The following is a 21,993-nucleotide window of genomic DNA, read 5'->3' on the forward strand; positions in this document are numbered from 1 at the left end:
TGCCATGAGGGGACTGGGAGGTATCTACAGTTTTAGATGGTGCCTGATTGGATCATTTGATGGACATGTGGGTGCTGGGCAGGAACTTGAACTTTCTTTTCAGTGGAGAAAACCTGGAAGCTTTCAGATTCGGGTTTTCCCAGCTGTGCCAATATGACATCTTCAATAAAATGGAACTTTGAGGAAATTTAAGCCTTGGACTCCTCTTTCATAGAGGGTGTTACTTGGAACCCTGACACTCTGACTACCAAAGTGTCTGACCTCTCTCATGTCAATTCTAGTAGTAGCTATCATGTACTTCCTGCCTCTCACCATTTGTTTGTTTGTTTGTTTGTTTGTTTGTTTGTTTGTTTGTAAAATTTATTGGCCGCCTGTCTTTCCTCAAGGTAACTCTAGGCAGCTTCCTTTTTTCTCCACTCATTGTTGGAAATTGCATCTAGTTTTCAGCCATATTTTCCTTTCCATACAACTATTTAAGAAACTAGAACTCATTTTTACTGGACAATTCCAGTAACTATGCAGTTTCTCCTGTAACTTTTACAGGTCATGTTAAAAATGTATCCATTTCCCCAAATTTCTCCTATGGTCCTAAAACACTATTTCTTTGTTTATTTCTGTTTCCTTACTACCATTTCACCAGGGAGAAGACAGAATTCCAGATGGATCATATTTTGGATTTTCCGCAGAGGAAGAGTAATCTGGACCATTATAGGGAGAGCATTCGCTCTCTACATGGGGCTCCCCCTGGGGTGCACCCGGAGGCTCCAGCTGGTCCAGAACGTGGCCGCGCGGGGGATAATGGGGGCGACGAGGCGCTCCCATGTGACACCTCTCCTGTGCGAGCTGCACTGGCTCCCGGTGGTCTTCCGGGTGCGCTTCAAGGTGTTGATGACCACCTTTAAAGCGCTCCATGGCTTAGGGCCGGGGTACTTATGAGACCACCTTCTGCCACCAATAGCCTCCCACCGGCCAGTACGCTCGCACAGAGTGGGCCTCCTCAGGGTGCCGTCCGCCAGACAATGTTGGCTGGCGACCCCCAGGAGGAGAGCCTTCTCTGTGGCGGCGCCCACCCTCTGGAACAAACTCCCCTCAGAGATACATACAATAACAGACCTCCGGATTTTTTGTCGGGCCCTGAAAACCTATTTATTTCAACTAGCTGGGCTGGCTTGAGTTAAATTTTAAATTGATTTTAAATTGGGTTGTTTTAATTTATGGCCAAAACATTTAATTATTTTAAACTGTTTTTAAATTTTGTATGTTCTGTTTTTTTACTTTGGCTGTTCACCGCCCTGAGTCCTATTTGGAGAAGGGCGGTATAGAAATGGAAACAAATAAATAAAAATAAATAAATTCCTGCTCTGCATCTCCTTCCTCAGTTCCATTTATAATATCCTCACAGTCAACCCACTGGAGTGGCTGTATAATCAGATCAAGCCACCTACCAGCAGGTTTGGCTCTAAGGGAAAGGGACGAGAGATGTATAACTGACCAAGAAGGAAGAAGAGGGGGCAGAAAGAGACATTGACCTGAAGATGACAATGAATGTTATATTGAATTTTTTAAAAATTACAGTCATACTTCAACACAAACAATTTATAGAATTGGAGAAGCAAGCAAGCCATTAAGTATATGTTAACTCAAAAAAATGGGAGGGGGAAAAAGTCTAAGGCTTAAACCCTAGAATGTAGACCAATTTTAAAGCTTTGGATTATTTGCACCGCTAAAAGCAAATCTGTCTGTATAATGCTTCACTGTTGTCTGCAACAAAGAGTTTAATCTAGCTTAGTCATGTCTGAGAGCTTTCTGCCAAGTTAAGTCAGTGGCTGAAAGAGGAGTTCAGTGTGTAGAAAACTGAGATTTACAACACTGTCCTAGTGCGAAGCCTGGTATCTCTGTTCAGTATTTAGTTACGGATAGGGAGTCTACAGGTTTGCAGCAGATGTTGATGCACACATGCTTTGGTCATCTGTCCATTGCAATGGGACTGCCCTTGAAGTCTGTTTAAAAGCTGTGACTGATCAAGCCACATGGGTAGTTGGGATTGCACCCTGGTACATCCATAAAACAGCATTATTTTGTGAGCTAAATGAGCCACGGTGGCGCTGTGGTTAGGGAGTAGTATTGCAGGCTGCTTCTGCTGACTGCCAGCTGCCTGCAATTTGGCAGTTCAAATCTTATCAGGTTGACTCAGCTTTCCATCCTTCCAAAGTGGGTAAAATGAGGACTCAAATTGTTGGGGGCAATATACTGACTCTGTAAACTACTTACAGAAGGCTGTAAAGCACTGTGAAGCAGTATATAAAAGGTGCTATTGCTATTGCTAGATTGGTTCCCAGTAACTTTTCAGGTGCAATTTAACATGCTGTCCAGTTTTTCGTGGCATTCACAGGACTACTAATCTTCAACCGAGTCTGCTTGTCCCATGAAATCCAATATGGTGGGTGTAGAGGAGCGTGGAGAAAGGGATGAGTCAAATACAGTATGTGCTAGCCCTTCAGAAGCATGAAAGTAGCCCTGGGAAATAGAAAAGCATGAGTTACAAAGTCAGGATGGCCTCATTTTGACTCTTTTTTGATATGTCAACAGAAATGCTGTTGTGCTTTCAGTATTATTTTACTCTAGCCGGTGAAGTAAACCAGTAAAGTCCTAGTAATTGTTGTGCATTTGGTTCTTGAACTGGTCTACCTGGAAGGGCTGAGAATGAGATCTCCTCTGTCATCTGGTAGAATTGCAGGAAGTGTGTCTTCTCTGCCCTATGGAATAGCATCCCCCTCCTAAGATTTGGATGGCCTTGGTCCTATTGATCATCTGCAAGACCTTGAAATCCCAGTTCTTTATCTGGGCATTGGAACAGGGTGGAGGATGAACTCATCTGTAGTGAGTTGAAATGTATGATTCCAGGCTGGGCTTACTTACCCTTTTGTTGTTACTTTTTAAAAATCTTATTCAAGCGTCACGTTTTCAATCTTCATCACTGGAAGCTTTCAAGAAGAGACTGGACTGCCATTTGTCAGAAATGGTGTCTCCTGCTTGGGCAGAGGGTTGGACTAGAAGACTGACAAGGTCCCTTCCAACTCTGTTAATCTATTATCTTAGCCACCAAGTCACAATTTATGAGTTGAGCAATCATACACATATATTAAATAAAATAAATAGATCTCAAATTTCCTTCATTACAGGCTGCCTATAATTTAGAGCATGGAATGTTGAAATCACTTATAATTGCTTTTGTTAAATAATTAGGAGCAGATCTACTGCAAATAACCTAGACCTCAATAAGTAGCTTCAAATCTACATTCAGGTACCACTGAGCTACAGAAGCCCTTCAGTATAGAGTATAGTTATAGTCTGTACCCTCTTTTATGCTATACTCCTTGCAACCTGCTTTTTAAGTACTATCTTCTGTAAAATTACCAAAACTATAGGAACACTAAAACTGGCTACAGCATGTAGGGAAGAATGTTAAAAATTGAATGTTTTAAATTGTTTTATTGGTACTTTTAGTGTCCAACTTCAGGAACACAGTGAGGCTAGTTTTAAAAGGATAGTGGTTTGAAAATGGAACACACAATTCACCATGATTTCTTTACCATGTCTGCACTTCTCTCTCATCCCCCCCCTCTCTCTCCCTCTCCCTCTCCCTCCCTCTCTCTCTCTCTCCCTGTTTTGCTTCTGTGATTCAAGTGTTTCTCTTCTCCTGCTGTTTGGAGATAACTGTTTGTTTATTATTGATTTCTCTGATAGTAGATTCTGATTCCCTTACTTTATAATACTCTTTCTTTTCAGCAACTGTAAATGAAGTTGACTACTTCTAACCTCTATGACTTCTTTCACATTTGTGTCAGGCAAATTGTTTCCAAAGTTAAATGAATTAATACCTAATTCTGCTGAAGGAGTAAACCTGATTGCAATTTCTATCACTTCAGACTGCAGGTATGTAGATCACAAATAGTATTCTGCCCTTATTTGAAATATTAGTTCTCTCCCCCCACCAAACACAATATATTATCTTTAAAATGGGAGGATCAATTGAGATTTGCTAAGCAGGGAGGAAAGGAGGCAGTTTTTTTCCCTATATTTTTTCATGGGGAAAATAGAGAAAACATTTTTTCTTTCTTTTATATTTGGTTAATGAAATGCAGGGTGGATAAAAATCAATTTTTTTAAAAAAATAAAATAAAAAAACATCAGATTTTTTTATTTAAATCAGATTTTTTTAAAATTTAAATTGTTTTTTTTTATTTTTATCAAATTTATCTTAATAAAATGCTTTTGGATTAAAGATCTATCTAAATATAGTTTTCTATTTAGGATACATTAATAATTTAGTTTATTCAGTATGAAATGGAGCTTAATTATATAGCATGAGGCTGTATATTCTGCAATATTGGGACTGTCGGTGAGTCAACAGCAGGTCAGAGGAGGAGCCGCTGTAGGACAAATGACAGTTGCCCTTTAAAAATTATGATTTAAATCGAGCTGATTTAAATAAAGCCTTTTTACTGGTGATTTAAATCATGATTTAAATCGACTTGATTTAAATCAAATCCACCCTGATGAAACGTATTGCCACCCCCAACCAAATGCTGGTTAAACAAACAGATGTTTGTTCCATAATTGTTTTGAACTTTATTTTAGTTATTTCTCAGCAAGCAATAACTTCAGTCCATTAGTCTTTTAGGAAACAACTTGTTAGACTTTAATTTCAGGACTAATCTCCTTTGTAATAGAACTTCATAATTTTCTCAAATGTCTTTTCATCTTTAATGGACACCCCCTCTCCATACCTTCTTCCCACAACTTCCATCTATCCCTGTATAGCAGATGCTTTCCTACTGCTGAATTCATCTGCTACAGAAAAAAATGTTTTCTTTTATGAAAAAAAGGCTAGCGTAATACATTTTGCAGCTTGAGATAAACAGCAAACTATCACACACACTCATACGAAACACACACCTTGTTCGTGTACTGAAAATGAGTCCACTAGCTATTATTATTTTTTTCTTTTTTAACATAGCAGTGGATAGAGCCTTCCTGCAGCAACTGTCACTTAGAAAGAATTCTTGTTGTCACTGCTTTTATTTTATATTATGAAGAATGTGTGTAAAACATAGACTGAAGTGAAAGCCTCTGGGCAAACTTGAAATGATAACGGGAAGCAACCTCATTAATTAGGCTTCTGGTATGAAAGCGTTTTGTGGCTGGTCAGATGTGGTGGAATGTATCTTAGATTCCCAGGAGGCAGAGGCTGCCTTCCAGAGGACAAAGAGGCAGTGAAGCATGGAAAATTTGGTCAGAAGAGGGATAAAACGGCTCCTCTCTAGTGGTTCCTAGAAGATATCCATAGTAATGCAAATAGTTGTTTTAGTTTGCAAGATTTCTGTCTATAGGTGAGACGCAATAAAGGAAACCAGTCAGATGTAACTCCATGTGTCTTTCTTGGTTCTTGGGGAGCTTCAACTCATACCTAGCATAGCTGCCATTTTCTGAAAGTGTCATGTTCGGGGTGTGATACAAAAAATTTGGAGACTTCTTGTCAGGCCCAAAACTAAGAACAATTGTTTGTTTTGGCAATTCTTCGAATATGAGTTCTGTATTGTTTCACATCTATGGACAAAATCTTTCCAGACTGAGGACTCTATCTGCATCTACAATATACTCTGTATAGGGAGGAGCTGTCTTCACTCTTTCTCTCCTACATAACATCTGAGCTGAGCTGCCTCCCCCACTCTCCCAAGAATCCAGCTTCCACTACATTCCTTCACACCTCCAGCTGAAATGCGGCACTATAAATCAGTTAATAGGAATAATGTCAACATTACCATTAAAGATAGTTCTAGCCACTTTAGTACAGTGTTAAAGGGATTCCACAATCCTTTTTTTTTGCTTCACTAAAATAGTGATTCTTAAAACTGTTTGACTCTATTATCCTTTTCTCCAGTCTTGAATAATGTCATTAGCCCTTTACAAAAAACAGACTTTGTTTTTCTACAGAAATACCTTGGCAGTGGCAGTCCCAAACTGGATCCTTGACTTATAAACAAACAATTATAAATTGCTCCATTACTTTCAGGATATGCCCAGAGGATAATTACCCTCATTTTAAAACCACTGGCCTAAAGAATAGTATTAGCATAACAATCTTCTTGGCTTGCAGAAATAAAGATATCTATGGGGACATGTTATTAAAATGTTATTAAACACGGAGCGAAAAACAGATAAAAAAACCTGTCAGATTATAAATCTAACCTCTTCCCAGAATACACCTGAAGTCATTGCTGAGAATCAAGGTATTATGTGGGTAAATTACACAGCAAATAATTATTTCTTATCAGATGTTTTATGCTGGGGGTTGTTGGATTTATTTTCTGCTTCCTTCAGTACGTGAAATGGTTAATATCTATATTCCAAAATTCATTTGGGCACCATTAATATTTCATTCTTATTTCTTAAAAGTCTAATAATGATCATACATACTTTGAAAAAGTTAGATTAAAAAGTCAATCCTTAAAAATAGCAATAAGCAAGCTTTGGTACCCTATGCCAGTTTCTAAATTCTAAGCCTTATAACCATACTTAAGCTTTAACATTTAAATCCAATCTAATCCAGGTCAAAAAATATGCATAGTTTACTAAGGGCTCAGCTGCAGAGAAAAGGTTGAGATGGATTCTATATTCTCAAAGTCAGGCTTGTGTGTGTGTGTCCACATTCTATTTTACTTATGTTTATAGACCTTTCAACAAGGTGTTAACTATAAAACTCCTTTTTCCATGTGTGCACCTAAAGATAAACATAAACATCTTCAGAATTTAAACCTGTTTTGGAAGGTCTGTTCAAAACATGTTTTAGAGCATAGCACCCTTCAGCATTCTTGACTTAAATTGTTAGCAATGGAAATTCCCTTCTTACAAAACCCACTGCAACTAAGTTAGGACTTAATATTTAAGTTCACTCTTTATAATAATAATAAATAATATCCTTATTGTTTACTTCTAGTTTTGAGCCTTTTATAATTTTTTAATATTAGTAAGATTATTTTGTATTGACTTTATTGTACACTTGTCCAAAGTCACCTGATTGTAGATGGGTAGCCATATAAATATGACAAATAAGTAAATAGATAAATAAAAGAAGTTAGCATTTTACATTTGGCCATTACTTATCAAAATGTTCAACAGATGCTGTTGCTAATAGATAAAGATACTTTATTTCAGCTAAATAAAGTATCCCTTTCCTAGGATACTAATAGAGGTAGTTCTCATTTAGCAACTGCCTCATACAGCGACTGCTTGCAGTTACAACAGTGATCTAAAACTAACTTTGTGACCAACACTCACATTTATGACTTTCACAAGTCTGTGAAGCAAAGGAAAGCTGAAGTAAGATCATAAGTACATGGTTTCAGGTAGCAACTATTTCACTTAACAACTAATTTGCTGGTCCCAATGGTAGTCACTAAACAAGGAATGCCTCTATTTAATAATATTTAGTATAATAATTATCTTTCATAATCATTGCATGCCATGTCTTTAAAGCAATTTATTGGCCTAATACTAATTAAATTCTTTATACAATCTAATTCTAAGAGAATTCTAAATTCTCTTATACAAGATAATGAAAAGAATTCAATTGGGAAATAAATAGGCAATAGTGTAAAAGTGAAAACTTTGTAAACAATGTATTGTCTTTTGTGTGTATGAATTTCTTAGTGCTGCAAGATGTACAATCTTTGAAGATACAGTTCTTGTCTTTGTTGAACTGCAAAACACTCAGAAGTATAGCTGAGTCAGCTGTTACCTCTTTCTCTTCATTACCATTAAAATGGATTCAAGGACAAAAGTTTATTTGCTGGTAAGCAGTGGTTATATCCAAGTCCATGTTGGCAAGATATTCAAGAATCTTCAATTGAATTACACTGTCTTAGTGGATGAGATAAGTGAAAATCTCAATCTTAGCTCTAAGCAGCAATTATGCTGAGCTCTCTCACTACCATAGTTAACTCTTTTAAGTAGCTCCCAGCAAATGACACATTTTACAGAATAATCAAATCTCCTGAATGCAAAAATAATGTAGACTAGGTACTTCTACATCAACTTCTTTTAACACTTTCCAGCATGAAGCAAAAAATTCTGGATGGCAAGTAAGACCATATAATATTAAGAGCCACAGCAATGCTACCAAAATTCACACATTTTAATGTTGAGCTTTGTCTTCACTGAACTATAAAGATGTGGACAGTTGGATAAAATAAAAGTTCAAAAAATATTAACTATATATAGTTATATTACTATAACACAATAACAAAGTGTAATGTAACGTTTGCAAATAAATCATTTTTCTGATTTTGCCTAATAGCGACTGGCATTTGAGAGGGGGGTTATGTTTGTAAAAACCTTACTTCCTAATAATATCAACACGTTGTCTTGGTAATACTAATTAGACTGCCTTGCTATCCTTATAAAAATAACAAAGATCCTATAAAACTAATGAAAAACTCACTGTTTCAAGTTGATTCAATGTATGAAGTGAATGCACTTGTTAGCGAAGTATATAATTAAAAGCATTCTTATTCAGTTACTGTTTTCTTAAGAACATGAAAAGAAGAATAGCAGCCACAATTCCCAAAATTATTCCAAATGAAGAAATCAGTCTAGTTAGCCAATGGAGGCTTAAGCTTTTCCTAATTAGAGAAATTACATTGATTGCGATGGAAATTCTGATCGCAATTAGCATCATTAAGTGAGAACTAGATGGAGCTGTATTCCATGTGACATGAAACCTTTTGAATCTCTCCATAGTTCCCAAACCCAGGAAATGATAACATCCCCTCCACAGTGGAGAACAAATGATTGCATTTTAAAAAAACGATACTAATAGCAGAGATTATTGTTGAGAGGATTGGAGATTGTTGTGGATGAGAACAAAATTAAATGGTTTTTCCCAGTCCAGATTTCTATGATTGTTACTAATATGTCAATCAGGATTTTTGAGCATATATATTATTCTGCCTCAAATATCACACCTCCATTTCTACCATGCCCCAACAACTCAACAGACAGCATTGTCAGACCTCTTTCTCCTGGGGTTCTCCATTCTTCAACCTTTCAGAAAACTGCTTTAGGAAGTCAGGTTCATACTAGTCTTTGAAAGCACAGGTGTATATGTACACCTATAGGTATACTTATCTACTGCATGTACAAACATATCTGGCCAGTGTTCAAATTATTGAATTTTGCATGCAGACTTTAAAATAAATTTGAAATTGAAACTCTAATGTCACCTCATTTTCATGTAACTAATGAGGTTTTCAGACCATTGTCTACCACCTGTCAAAAAAAATCTGAAGGCATATAAAATGCACTTCAAGCTGTTAAGTAGTAAAACTTAACAGCTAAAACACAAACACCGAAAGAAAATAATGAAGGGATAAAACCAGAAATAATTACCAAATGTCATTTAAAACCATTGTTACAATCTAACAATTTTGCATAATACAAATGTGCAAATGCCTTAGTAGAACAAGTTGTTTGATTAGCTGGCAAAATGACCATCTTCTGAGCTTTCTAAGAAATAATTGTTTAGGATTCAGGCACTTGTCAGTCATGTTTCAATTGTAGTATCTTCTGACTCAGAACAACATTTAATCCAAGCATCCCTTCAACCAGAATCGATGCCTAGAATTCTGATGATTGCAAAGGAAGTTGTGTTATTACAAAAACATGCTTCATTTTGTTGAAAAATGTGTGCTTGAAGAAAACAACTAAAAATTTCCTAGTTTACATTTATCTGTGCAGTTTTGTCCATTTTTTTTTATTTTTTTTCTAATTTCCATTTTGTAATACACTTATTTTAAAATCCTTTTTAGTTCAGTCCATCTCCAACTTATTTTTGTCACAATAATTTGTCGGGAATTGCTTATTAAGACTTCTTAAACTCACATGAATGTTAATGTTTCTGCTCTAAACATCAGGTTTGCCTTGATTTAGGAATCTAACACAGAGCCCAGTTATCTTGGCAGCATCAAGCTTTCCTTTTGTCACATCAGCAGCTAGTCATCCTGTTTGCTTTAATTCAGCCATGTCATAAGCACTGGTATTACTTGTCCTTCCCTGGTTTTTCCCCAGTAGTTCGCTGGACCCCTTCCAGTCTTGGAAGTTCATCTTCCATTATAATTTTGACACAATCGGGGTTGTAAATGGTGATTTAGTTTTCTTGGCAATTGAGTGGACCCCCATTTCCTTTTCCAGTGGATCTATTTAGTGTGTTCCCTTGATAAATTTACACTCCGGATGATATAGCTGATCCCATCAATGGGATGTTAAAATCTAACACCATTAAAAGTACTGATTGATGAAGATATATATTTAAGCACTTTCCCCTAATATATGCATTTTATTCTCTTTTTAAAACTAGAGAATCACAGATTCAAAACTGAGATTAGAAATAAATGAAACTCCAGCAAATATTTTCCTTCTTCCAATTGCCCAGCCATATCCCCGATTATGAGTTTGACAGCTGGGGTGTCAAACTGGCGGCCTGTGGGCTGGATGCATCACATGGAGGCCACACCCACCCCAGCTCCGCGAATGGGAAAAACGTCATGAAATGTCACCTGATGGCAACGTGACGTGGCGAGTTTGACACCCGTGCTTTACTGCATCATACAGTGTCATATTTAGTTTTATACAGTATATTCTTAATTTTTAAAAAATATGGAGGAGGAAAAAAGAAACCCTACAAAGAGGCCTGAATCTTAGATCAGGTCTAACATTCAAATAGTCCAGTTTTATTTTAATGATTGGCCAGGGAAATTTTCTTGGAAACCTTTCAACTGGAACATGAAGATAGCAACTTTTTCCACTTTTAGCTCATAGTAGTTTTCTGTAAGCTTTTCCTTATTCGGAAGTACCTTGTGTTTATTTTGCCCACTTTACATTTAGTGACTTCTAGCAGGAGTGGCTGTGATCAACTGTATTGCAGCTAAAATTACAAGCAGCCTTGCAACTTCTAAAATACTCTCAAATTATATTTTAACATAATCTCTTCTAACTTCCACTCTGCCAGAGGTATAATCCTCCCTTGCATGTACTCAAACACACATTTGAACAGTAAATAGTCTGGTTAGCTAAAAATGAAATAGGAAATGGTGGCCCTTCAATTACAGCTTAGCTATGGCCCAAATAAGCATAGACCTAAAACACTGATGTTATAAAGATGATAAGGAACACTTGACTCAAAATAGAAGTGCCATTCAAGGAATGTTCTGGGGAACATGAGCCAGTACTCGCTGATATTCATAGTTGTTTCTCCTCCTTGCCTAATTTGCATGTTATAGTAAAAGTGTGTAGGCAGCACCAGAAGATTGGAAGATTGTATTAATTATGTTTATTAACGATACTAAATCTCATCATACGCCATCTGCAGTCTTATCAAACTCTGCAATCCTGCAGTGATACAAGCAAAAACTTCTACCCAGTTGAAGAGTACAGTTTGCAAGGGAACCATGCTGGCTAGATGCTATGGGAATTGCAATCATAGATGGAGAGGGCATCACAGGAAGGAAGGAAGGAAGGTGCCATGGGTTGGATAACTCCTCACAAATCCTAAAAACGGACCAATTTTTACCAATTCTCCCACGCATCCTTCCCCCTTACCACTAAAGTCAATAAAGCTCAGCACATCCACGCATCCTAGGGATCCTTATCGCACGACTTCCCTAGCTCATCCCGGGCATCCGTTTACGGCATCTACCCATCTTTGCAAGGGTTTTGTTTCTCAAAAGCGATGAGGCTGGCGCCGAATCGCAAGTTTCTTTACATTTCTAAAAAGATGCTCTTTTCTCGCCCTTCCCAGGCCCGCTCGCCTGCAAGGCATTTCGTTTGTTGGGAACAAAAGGTAAAAACGCGGCTTTCTGGGAGGGAGAGCGAGCAAGCAAGCAAACAAAAAGGGGACCATCCATTGCAGCAATGGGGGGGAAAAAAAGCAAACACACCACCATCTCATCTTGCAACGAATCGTGAGCTCAGCCCTGGCTTTCCCTTTGATTTTTGCACAAGCCCGGCTCTCTTCTGCGCTTCCGCGAGCAAGGAAGAGCCGTAGCAGGTTAGCTATTCCCTTCACCCCGGGCAGCATTGCGCGAGGGCGAAGGAATGGGAAAGATAAGAAAGACGGGAATTTCGGCTCGGCCCTTCTTCTGCGGAAGGACCTTTGTGGGAAGCCCCCCGCCTTCCAACTGAAGGGCTCGCCTCAAAGGGGGACAAGAGGGAGCGGGGTCGCGGAGGCTAGAAATGCTCCAAGGAAGCCTCCGCCTCAGTTAACAAATAGGGGAGGGGGGCGCCGCCGAGCGGGAGAGAGGCTGGTTGAGGCTCCTCTGGGCGGGAGCCCCGGAGGCGAGCCTCGCTGCGGCAGGAGAGGGGGAAAGACCGTGACGGCAACCGCTCTCTCTCTTTCTCTCTCTCTCTCCCGGAGCAGCGCCAGGGCTCCCCCTTTCGCCGCGCGACCCCGCGCGCCTCCTCTCCGTCACCACCACAGCCGGCAAGCCCAGCCGGCCACGCTTTCCTCTTCCAACCACCCCCCCACCCCCCATTCCGACTGTCGTCGGTGCCGCTCGTCGGCCGCGCGCCTGCGCGAGCCCCCTCCAGCTTAAGTCTTTTCTCTCTCTCTCTCTCTCTCTCTCTCTCTCTCTCTCTCTCGACCGGCTTTCCGTCTGTCTTGTCTGTCTTTCCTACGGTTTCGCAGAGCTTCCCCGCATCCAGCTTGGGCGCCGGGCATGGGCAGCGAGAGCGCGCGCAGGAGCAGCCCGGGCTCCGCCGCTCCGCCGTGCACCCGCTCTTGCTCCTGCTGCTCTTCTTGCCCTGTTGCCCCCAGGGCGGCGCCTCGGCTGCGCTCCCGCCTTTTCCCACCGAGGACGGGTGAGTGAATGAATGGATGGCTCCTCCTTCGGAGCACCTGCTCTCTCTCTCTCTCTCTCTCTCTCTCTCTCGCATTCTCCCCGGCGGTGGGGTGGGTCGGCGGACCGTTCGCGCGCTCTCTTGGTATTCGAAGGAATTGGTGCCTGTGGCGACTGTGGTGGGAAGCGAAAGGCGGGCGGGAGTTGAAGCGCGGGAGGGGAGGGGGGCGAAGGACCGCCGTTCCTCCTACCGCAGCGAGAGGCGCCTTTGCTTTTGCTTCGCGCCTGGATGGCTTCCTTAGCCCTTTCCCTGAGAGGACTGGCCGAGACTTCTTGGAGGAAGGAGTAAAGAGGTGGGGGGAGAGAGAGAGAAGGAAGGGGAGTAGGCTTTCCCAGAAATGGAGATAAAAACATCAGTTCGGACCTGCAAGACCCGACTCTCCAGAAATCCCCAGAGCGCTGCCCTTCTTTGAACCACCTTTTCTTTTTGCACGTGTCCTCTGACCTCCCCCTTCACGCGTGTTGGTCACCGTTGGCGATCCCCGGCTCCTGTAAGCCACCTCCTGAGCCTTCTAAAGCAGCCCCTCCGGTGAGTCCTATCTGAACCGTCTCACACCCCCCAATCCCCCCAAAAAACCCGTACCCCACCCCCGTTGTTTTTAGGACATTAAAAAAAAAAAACTTCTGAGGGACCGTTTTATTTTTTTAAGGAGCCGTTTGAATAGAGGCTGGAGGCTTCCTTCCCCTCCCGCCCTCCGTTCCTCCTGCCCGAGCAGCCTTCTCCCCTTTCCCTCCTCGCTTCTCTGCCGTACAAAGAAGTCTTTAAAAAGAGATCCCTTGGTCGCCCGCTAGCTTGCTGGGGTTGTGCCTGTCCTTCTCCGGCGAGCGCTACCGTAGGATCTTTTCTCTGGACAGCGCAAAGAATCTGAGCTGGACAGAAGGAGAGGACAGACGGGCCCGCCTGGTTCCCAAGGGCTTTTTTGTAATGAGGCTTTGGCATAGGTAAGTGTCTCCCCCCACCACCACCACCTCCTCCTCTGGTCTCTGGAGAGAATGCAGAAAGGTAAACCCCAAATGAACTTTGTTGGGAAAATCGCCTTTCCTTTTTTTGGGGGGGGGTGTCTTGTTCTTTTTCTTTGTGTTCTTCGCGGGGTTCTGCGGCACGCTTTCTGATCTCCTTTTATTCCACCGTGAGCTGTGTAGTATTTTCAGAGGTTTTTATTTTTTTTTTCTTTGCTATTTCGGTAGTTCTCGTGGAAGGTTGTTATGACAGCAGTTTCTCCCTCCACCTCCCCTCCCCTCCTCATCACTACTTCTTATCTTCGCTTCCCAGATTAGGGATAAAAGACCTTGCGCTGATTGCCCAAAGTACTTACACTCTTGTGCTTTTTAAATTATATGCGCTGTGTATACAAATGCACACACGTATGACACGTCTGAATCCTATTTGCTTCAACACACCCGTTTCGACTCTGGATCTTTGCAATTTATCACCGTGCGGAATGGAAGAATTCGAGGATGGAGTATTTGTTGAATGTTCTTTTCTGGAATTTTTGTGTGGAATGTCGTATTGAACTTGGAGATGCGTGAAAAAAAGGTCTTTAACTCTGTAAATGGTATTGCTCTTTTGAAGATTTGGGATGGATCTATATAGAGAGACAGACAGTTTTAAAGATTTGCCTGTGGAGAGTTTCACAAGATTAAGTGATGTGTTTCTTTGGGTGCTAGGAACTGTCTCTAGGGTTGCAGGTATTAATTTTACAGTAAGTACAGCAGGTTTTGGACATCTACTGGATTGTAGGAATCCAGGTAACAACTGGTAATACGGTAGTTCAGGGTTAGTAGTAGTTTAAAATGCTAAGGTTCACATGTTCTATAGAGGTAAATGAACCATGAATGACAATACTGTTGATACTTATGTATCATGATACTCCCTGTTGCAACAAGATATATTCAGAACTGTTGCTCTGGTTTCTTACATTTCCCTTCCTCCACTCTTTGTTTTAAGGGGGAAAATGTGATATGTATATAAGTAGAGGTTTTGTTGTGGGTTAGAAAACACTAAAAAGGATCTTTGGTTCATTTTTATTTTTAAAAAAGGCATTTTTCTCTTGTGGAGCAATATACTTGAATACCAAATTTTAAACAAGTGTAAAAATACTTTCTTTTCAGATTTGTTGCATTAGTACCTTTTGAATTGTTAATACCTGCATTTTAATAAGTTTACTTTTATTTTAGGAAAGATTTGCTCTATGCAGGTTAATAAATGTCTACAATGAGAAAATGAGGCCAAAAATCAACATAGAAAAAAAAAACATTATAATGCGATTTATTCAAAAGTTAAAATTTTGGTTAAGTAGATACTCATGGCAACATGGAAAAAATGTATCCAATAATCCAAAACTTAGGTGTGAATTGAAATGTTGAAAAGATAATTATTAATGTGTTACATTACTAGAAAGATGCTAATGCATAAAATTAATTCAAATATTTGTGATTGGGTTGTAAAGTCAATCAATTAGAGATTTTGTCCCCTTTGTTGAACCATTATCAGAAAAAGGCACTATGAAACAGAAGTTAACCTTGTACTATCAAAAATGGTATTATTTAACAGGAGGGGAAACACATCTTGTTGATGTCACTAGTATATCATCCGCCTTTCAGTCAACATAGAAGTCTTCAGTGTGAGACAATCAACCACAGTTCTCTGCACATGTACTCAAAAAAGAATTTTTTTTAGATCCATTGGATTGCAACTAGGGTGAAAATAGAGAAAGTATTTGAATATTATCTCCGAACTTGAGAAGGTGACTCATGTTGTCAAAGTAATCCCTCTTAAAAGATGGACCAACCAACCAGTTACTGTAAGATGTATATAAATAAGCCTAGGGACACTACAATAATTAAACAACCTTGGATGTAGAATATAAGCAATAACCCATCAGTCTTTTTCTCTCACACATGCATATATATTTTATGTATATATTAAATGTGCATAGCAACAAAATATGAGCTCAGATTGATGGGGCCAGAGCAGATAAGTATCCTGCTTTTAGAATTGGGTGACATATAAGTTTTAATAAATTACTATACAGGTAGTCCTCGAATTACGACCACAATTGAGTCCAAAATTTCTGTTGCTAAGTGAGACATTTGTTAAGTGAGTTTTGGCCCATGTTACGACTTTTCTTGCCACAGTTGTTAAGTAAATCACTGTTAAATTAGTAACATGGTTGTTAAGTGAATCTGGCTTCCCCGTTGACTTTGTTTGTCAGAAACTCACAAAAGGGGATCCCATGACCCCAGGACACTGCAGCCATCATAAATATGAGTCAGTTGCCAAGTGTCTGGATTTTGATCACATAACCATGGGGATGCTGCAGTGGTTGTAGTGTGAAAAACAGTAATACGTCACTTTTTTCAGTGCCATTGTAACTTTGAATGGTCACTAAGTGAACTGTTGTAAGTCGAGGACTAAGTGTACTGTATATAGATACTGGTATTTTAATATTGAATGAGTCCTTCTCACTAATAAAAGGGGAAAGATAAATTTTAGCATGGATAAAAATCAGTCCTAGAATGTAGGTATAACAGATTTTTTAGTCTTAAAATTATTTGACGAGGGATATACTTTCAGGATGCATTTTCTTTTATCTGGATTGTTTAAGTCACACAGAAATTTGAAGTTTGGCAATATATATACCTAACTGAGAAGCAATCATGTGAAGATAACCTGAGAAATCATGCATGCCCAAGGTCAATTAGGAAGTATCATGGCTGAGTGGATATCTGAACTGAAGTATTTCAGTTATCTCATAATAGCTTATGTACTAAAGTTGCAAATATGATGAAAAAGCAGGTATAATGATGAATAAAGCATGTAACCATTAATCTTGGTCAAAGCATTTGACTGCATTAATCTTGATGCTAGTTTTATATCTATCAATCATGAAACATAAATTGAAAAGAGCAACATTTTATATGATGCTACAAGATGGGAATGGAAGAGTTTTAAAAGCATTGGAAGATGTCTATTTCCATATGTTGATTTTAAAAAAGTGTCTGGAGTTTCATAAAACTGTAAACTGCATAATATGTAGTTCTGTGGTTAGATAAAAATGCAGTAGAGCAAGGGTGAACAATCTACAGGTCACACATAGCCCCCAGCACCTGAGCAGTTTTTATTAACATCACGGGATAGTTCTGCCAAAATATCATTAGGGGAGCTGATGACTTTTTTTCGTCCTCAAAATAAAAGTAGAAATAGGAGCAGAATGTCTTATCTTTTTCAAAGTCTTGCTAGTTAGTCAGCCTTCGATTCAAAGAAAGTTGTACACTCTTGCAATAGTAGATACTTTATAGGATATTACAAAGATTAAAAGATCATAATCGGGAAAAAATTAAATGACAAAAATCAGATTACACCTAAAATAGACCATCAATTTGAAAATTATGGTGGACAATTCTGGGGGAAGAGAATCATGTCAGTCCATTTCTACCCATATTCTCCAAATGTATGGGCTATAGATCCTGGTGCTCACTTCCCATCTGTAACTGGGAAATGCTTTAAAGCATTTCAAGGGATATTTGCCTACTTCATTCCATTCATATAATTAGAATGATTGTAGTTTGAACTATGCTTTTTAAAAAGCTATATGATCTTCCACATTTGATTCACCTCTTTTGTTTCTGATTTTTGCTTGGTCTATACTTAAGAAGAATTTTTTAAAATTTGTTTTTAAATATCTTTTAAAATCTATTTGTTTAAAATGTTTTTAACTCTAAATATATTTACCACACAGTTTTAATAAAAACAAAACTTATACTCACAATCTCTGAGAAGTGAATCAAATTTTTTATCAAAATTATGGGACTGGGATTAAGTATTATAAATCTGCATACTAAATGCTCAGTAAGATGTTAAACTTTCTGGGGAGGGGAAAAAACAATTTTAGGACATTTATATTGAGCTCAAAGGTGAAAACAAGAAGTCTTCTGTTCTGCCCCAGCTTCGGATTCCCAGAGAATGTGAACACACCAAGCTTCGCTAACACTGTTTAATTCCAAACAAACCCCTTTCAAGAATGCAGGCTTCCCATGCAAAGGGTCCTTATCAAAGTTATTAAGAACAAAGTCCGACAAAGGTTGACAACCAGCCCAGAAAACCAGATATGAGAAGTCGCTCGCTCTCCAAGATGTTCTGTAATATTTATTTATTTATTATTTATTTATTTATTCATTCAACTTGTATGCCGCCTTTCTCCGAAGATTCAAGACGGCTTACCATGCATTTAAAAACCATATACAAAACATTAAAAGTTAAACCATTAAAAACAATTAAAACCCATTCACACCATTCATGGCCGGATCTCGCCAAGTCGCAACAGCGAGATCAACGGCCCCAGGCCTGCCGGAAGAGCCAGGTCTTCACCGCTTTTCAGAAGGCCAATAGGGTGGGGATGGTCCGGACCTCAGGAGGTAACTGGTTCCAGAGAGCTGGGGCAGCCACAAAGAAGGCCCTCCCCTGCGGGCCCGCCAGCCGGCATTGTTTAGCTGACGGGACCCGGAGGAGACCAACTCTGTGGGATCTTACCGGTTGTTGGGAGTTATGCGGTAGAAGGCGGTCTCGAAGATTCCCTGATCCTGAGCCATGTAGGGCTTTAAAGGTAATAACTTTACCTTTAGTTTAGTTCAACACCTTGAACTATGACCGGAGACCAATAGGGAGCCAGTGCAGCTCGCGGAGAATTGGTGTAATGTGGGTGTATCATGACAGCTCGTGCGGCTGCGTTCTGGACCAACTGTAGTCTCTGAACACTTTTCAAGGGTAGCCCCATGTAGAGCGTGTTGCAATAATCTAACCATGAGGTGACAAGGGCATGAGTGACCATGAGGAGAGTCTCCCGATCCAAGTAGGGTTGCAATTGGTGCAGCAAGCGAACCTGTGCAAAGGTCCCCCTAGCCACAGCTGTCAGATGTTGCTCTAATCTTAGCTGTGAGTCTAGGAGGACACCCAAATTGCGAGCCCGTTCTGAGGGGGACAATTTCTCCCCCTCCCCCAGAACCAAGGATGGACAATCAGCATGGTCTTTAGGAGGCAATACCCACAGCCACTCGATCTTGTCTGGGTTAAGTCTGAGCATGTTGACTTCCATCCAGACCACCGGCCTCCAGGCATACAGCTGGGTATCATCAGCGTACAACAGCGTACCCTGTATCGTCGGATCATCTCACCCAGCGGCTTCATGTAGATACTAAATAGGAGGGGAGAGAGGACCGAGTCCTGAAGCACCCCGCAAACGAGGGGCCTAGGAGTCGACCTCTGTCCTCCTACCAACACCGACTGTGACCGACCAGAGAGATAGGAGGAGAACCACCGTAATCATGGTCCCTCCCACTCCCAACTCCCTTAGTCGTCCCAGAAGGATACCATGGTCAATGGTATCGAAAGCTGCTGAGAGGTCAAGTAGCACCAAGATGGAGGAATGACCCCCATCTCGGGCTCGCCAGAGATCATCCATCAGCGTGGATGAGGCAGTTTCCGTGCTGTAGCCAGGCCTGAAGCCAGACTGAAAAGGGTCTAGATAATCCGTTTCCTCCAATGACCGCAGGAGCTGAAGTGCCACCACTTTCTCTACAAAGGGTAGGTTGGAGACTGGACGAAAGTTCTTTAATTCTGCTGGATCCAGGGAAGGCTTCTTGAGGAGGGGCCTTACAACCACTTCCTTAATGGTTGCGAGAAGGCCCCTTCCCTCAAGGACATGTTAACTAAAGCCTAGAGCCAGCCTTGTGTCACCTCCCTGCTGGCCAAAACAAGTGGAGGAACTCATCACTCCTGGGCCTTGTCCACTCCCTCAAGAATCACAGGCTCAAATTCATCCCACACAATAGGACTAAGACCTGCCCCCGTCATCTCGGTCATAATTGCCAATCAGAGTCCAGGTCCATGAGTAATGAGACGTTTCTAGCAAGAAAGCACTAGCTGCGTGCGACTTAAATAGGCTAAGGAAGTGGCCAATTATCCTCAAGCCGTACTCTCGAGTAGACCTCCTCCTCCTGAGTAGCCACTCCTGCCTTTTGGCAGCCCTGCCTGCCCGAGCATTGAGGAGAGGCTCCTCCACTTCGCTCTCTCCACTGGAAGGAGCTTCTGGAAGTTCTGAAGGCCCTGGCTGAGTCTCTGCCTCTGGCATCACATCCTCTTCAGCCTCCTCACTGTCCCACGCGAGCGCCGGCTGCGCAGACTGCTGGCGCAACACCACACCAGCCTCCTCGTTGCCGGGATCAGCCACAATCTGCGCAGGTCGCTGGTGGGCCACAACATCTTCTGCTATGAGTATTTGGGCCAGTTTATTTCTAGGAATATCTCAGATATCAAACTCTCCCCATTTTAAACAGTTTGCCACACTTTCGTGTAAAGATATATTTCTGAATAGTAATAAAGAGCCAAAATATCTGCCGTCCTTATGGAATGAGTATTAAATTTCATTTGTAGCTTAAAAACTTGATCATTTTAAAACCAGCTTTTCTTTTTCTTGATGGCAGCATGGCTGATTCTATAATACTGTTTGGCTAGCCTATGTAACATTATATTTTTATCCCGTGCCTTCCCAATATCGGAATAACAGTTTAGTGGCAATACTCCCAAATCATAATGCCTAGGAACATGATTACTCTGATGTGCTCACACATGCAAGACACTATAAATGCCTGGGAGGCACATGGAAAATGCCAGTCATGGCAAATTGTCTGCTAAATAATGGTAATCTACTTCAATAAAACTGTACTCCCAAAGTATAAGCAGTCAATACTGTATTTTTAGGCTCAGCTAATTTAGATGGTGATAAAGGATTATGGAATTTTAGTCCAAAATCTGCCTGGAATTCCATCACACATGTCCAATTCACAGGCTTCATCCAGGAAGAACTGACTATGCATAGTAATACAAATAGTCCTCAACTTACAAACACAATTGGGACCGAAAAATTCATTGTGAAGTGGTACAATGAGGCATCACCTGATCTCACCCAATTTTTGTCATGGTGGTTAAGTGAATCACTTAAGATTGTCAAGCGAGACATCATGTGACTGCTACTTGCAACCTTTTGCTGTCTTCCCCATTGACTTTGCTTCTTAGAAGCCAGCTGGGAAGTCACAAATTGTGATTCTATGATTGATGGATGCTGCAACTGTCGTATGTGTGAGACTGTTGCTAAGTGCCCTGCTAATAATCACCAGACTGCGAGGTTACTGCAAACCTAGGATCAATTGTCAGTCACTTCTTTGAATGGTATCATAACTTCAAATGGTCACTAAATAAATGGTTGTCAGTTGAGGACTACTTGTACTGAGAAAATGCTCATGATAGTTGTGACTAATAACTACAAGGTACAGAGGGTTTTGCGGTCAAGAGTAAAAATTTCCTCAGAGCCCAAATACTGAGAGCAGCAGGCTGCATAACAAAACCTTTTTTCCAGAAAAACAGGCCTTCATAAAATTAGCACATCAGCTAATTTCACAGTCTCTGTGATTAGGATACATTGACATCCTCGAGTCTATTGACAAGGGGGATTCAGTGTTGGGATTCAAGGCCATTATTACCTCTGAGGACACAATCAACAAACAGGTGAAAAAGTAGAAGACAATGTTTAAGTGAGATAATTTTGTAGAGACAATATTTTCCCCCTCCATGGTGGAGACTTTATTAAATTCTGTAATTACTGTTCTGCATCGTGGTTTTTTAAAATATTTGCTATGAGTTTTATAACATAGCAATGAACCTAATAGGGCTGTGAATGTCTTACTTTTTCATGTTAGAAACACACCAGAAGCTTGGATGTTATAGCCTCTTTTTACTAAAAGCTATGTATATTTCCCCTATGAAAGAGGAAAACAGTTTTAATCAGTTGAGTTATGGAGAGGAGGTTTTATTTCTAATAAATTGTTGAATATTCTGTATAATTTTTCTTTGGATGCTTAAAGTACATTGATGGCAAAAGTGTAAGAATAACAGTGTAATAATTGTTAGGCATTATGGAAAATAAGCAGAGTATTAACAAGATCCATTTATTGCTTTAGTCTGTCTGTTGTTTAAGCAAAACAT

General features: G+C 40.2%; 1 protein-coding gene across 3 annotated transcripts in view; it reads left to right on the forward strand.

The window, feature by feature from the left end:
* Positions 1–9,813: 9,813 nt before the first annotated feature.
* Positions 9,814–21,993, forward strand: part of FUT9 (fucosyltransferase 9) — an 82,352-nt gene continuing 70,172 nt past the window's right edge. For all 3 annotated transcript variants that reach the window (XM_087882586.1, XM_034409021.3, XM_034409022.3), the window contains exon 1: positions 9,814–13,895. The gene's annotated coding sequence lies outside the window, so the exon portion shown is untranslated. The remainder of the gene's footprint in view (positions 13,896–21,993) is intronic.

This window comes from Pantherophis guttatus, chromosome 1 (genome assembly GCF_059756535.1).
Source record: "Pantherophis guttatus breed Tessera chromosome 1, ASM5975653v1, whole genome shotgun sequence".
NCBI classification, from domain to species: Eukaryota; Metazoa; Chordata; class Lepidosauria; order Squamata; family Colubridae; genus Pantherophis; species Pantherophis guttatus.